Here is a 2,426-nt window from a genome sequence, read left to right as displayed (position 1 = left end):
TTCATTTGGTGGGAGTGCTAATGAAGACCCAAACCAACATCTCACAAAATTCCTGAGAATTTGCGACACTGTGAAGTCCAATGGAGTCCAAGAAGATGCCTATAAACTGCTCTTGTTCCCATTTTCACTTAGGGACAAGGCAGCTAAGTGGCTGGAATCATTCCCAAGGGGGAGCCTAACAACCTGGGATGAGGTGGAAAGCAAGTTTCTAGCACGTTTCTACCCTTCACAAAAGGTCAATAGGCTTCGATCTGAGGTTCAGACTTTTAGACAACAAGATGGTGAAACCCTCTACGAGGCATGGGAAAGGTTCAAAGAATTGACAAGGAAATGCCCACCAGACATGTTCCATGACTGGGTGCAATTGCATATTTTCTATGATGGACTTTCTTATGAATCAAGGATGGCTGTAGACCATTCATCAGGAGGTTCATTGAACAGGAAAAAGACTGTGGAAGAAGCCATTGAAGTGATTGAGACAATGGCTGAGAATGAGTACTACTATGCTTCAGAGAGGCACAACACTAAGGGAGTCATGGAGCTGAACCATGTTGATACAATTCTAGCCCAAAACAAGGTGTTTGCCAAGCAACTAGCAGAGCTCACTAGGAAATTAGACACAAAGCAAGTGGCTGCAATACACACACAAGATCAAGAGGAAGTAAGCACTGAAGGAGGTGATTGGGAAGAGGCCAACTATGTGGGAAACCAACAAAGGCAATCATATGATCCACATTCCAACACTTACAACCCAGGATGGAAAAACCACCCAAACTTTGGGTGGGGAAACCAGCAAACCCAACCACAAAACCACAAACCTTATAACCACAACCAACATAACAATTCCACATACCAAAACTCCAACCAAAGATCATACCAAGCCACACAAAACACTTACTCCCAACCACCATATCATGGCCAAAATAATCAACCTGCCCAACCTAATCCGAACCAACAATTTCAAGATCAATTAAACAGGATAGAAGGAATGCTTGCAACCATGAGTCAAGACATAACCGAATTGAAAGCTTTTAAGGAAGAAGTAAATTCTAACTTGCAAAACCAAGGAGCTGCCATCCAGAAGCTAGAAAATCAAATTGTGTATTTGTCTAAGCAAACCCCTGGGCCAAGCGTTTCTCATGTTGCCAAGGCTATTGCAAGGGAAGAATGTAAGGCCATAACCCTCAGAAGTGGAAAAAAGCTAAAGGAGATCTCAAAGGAAACCACAGAGGATGAAGCCAAGGAAAATGTGAGGGACAAGGAACAAGGACAATCTTTTACACCATCTGCAACAAAAGAAAAAGAAAAAGAGGTCCTGACGCCTTATACACCCAAAGCACCATATCCTCAACGTTTGATGAAAAGTGAAAAGGATGGCCAATTCTCCAGATTCTTGGAGATTTTCAAGAAGCTTCAAATCAACATTCCTTTTGCTGAGGCAATAGAACAAATGCCACTCTATGCAAAATTCTTGAAGGAATTAATGACCAAGAAGAGAAGCTGGAGAAATGAGGAAACTGTGTTGTTAATTGAAGAATGCAGTGCCATCATTCAACACAAATTGCCTCAGAAATTGAAGGATCCAGGCAGTTTCCAAATCCCCTGCATCATAGGAGAAGTCATGGTGGAGAAGGCCTTGTGTGACTTAGGGGCCAGTATCAATTTGATGTCTCTAACAATGATGAGAAGAATGAAGATTGAAGAAGCCAAACCAACAAGAATGGCCCTCCAATTGGCAGATCGAACTTTTAAATTCCCTCATGGGATAGTTGAGGACTTGTTGGTGAAAGTGGGAGATTTTATATTTCCTGCCGATTTTGTGGTGTTAGATATGGAGGAAGAAGCTAAGGCTTCGATAATTCTGGGAAGACCCTTCCTGGCTACTGCTGGAGCCATCATAGATGTCCAAAAGGGTAAACTCACTCTTAGATTACATGATGAGAAATTGGTGTTTAACGTATTCAAGGCAATGAGCTATCCATCAGAATCACTAAAGGAATGCATGAGGGTGGATGTAGTGGACATTGCAATACAAGAAACCTTTGAGGAAACAAAAAAGGAAGTGGCAGAGGAGGAGTTCACCAAGGATATTGAAGTTAGTGACATCAAGGCTGCTGAGACAACCATGCCAAGCATGCATGAGAGAGTGAAAGAAGAGAAGGAAGCACCAAAACCTGAGCTCAAAGCATTGCCCCCTAATCTCAAGTATGCATACTTGGGTAGTGATGAGAGCCATCCTGTTATCATTAGCTCTACCTTAAGCCAAGAACAGGAAGAAGAATTGATCAAGGTGCTACAAACTCATCAAGATGCCATTGGGTGGACCCTAGCTGATTTGAAGGGGATAAGTTCATCCATATGCATGCACAAAATCTTGTTAGAAGAGGATGCTAGACCCTCCATTCAAGCTCAGAGAAGATTGAATC

The 2,426-nt window shown here is 42.5% G+C and overlaps 1 non-coding gene across 1 annotated transcript; it reads right to left on the bottom strand.

The window, feature by feature from the left end:
- Positions 1-241: 241 nt before the first annotated feature.
- Positions 242-345, bottom strand: LOC112792848 (small nucleolar RNA R71). Its single transcript, XR_003197570.1, has one exon. It is a non-coding gene; the product is annotated as a small nucleolar RNA R71 (small nucleolar RNA).
- Between the last annotated feature and the right edge of the window lie 2,081 nt (positions 346-2,426).

Source organism: Arachis hypogaea, chromosome 3, assembly GCF_003086295.3.
Source record: "Arachis hypogaea cultivar Tifrunner chromosome 3, arahy.Tifrunner.gnm2.J5K5, whole genome shotgun sequence".
NCBI lineage: Eukaryota > Viridiplantae > Streptophyta > Magnoliopsida > Fabales > Fabaceae > Arachis > Arachis hypogaea.
The sequence above is the reverse complement of the archived record's forward strand: the minus strand, read 5'-3'. Positions and strand labels throughout refer to the sequence as shown.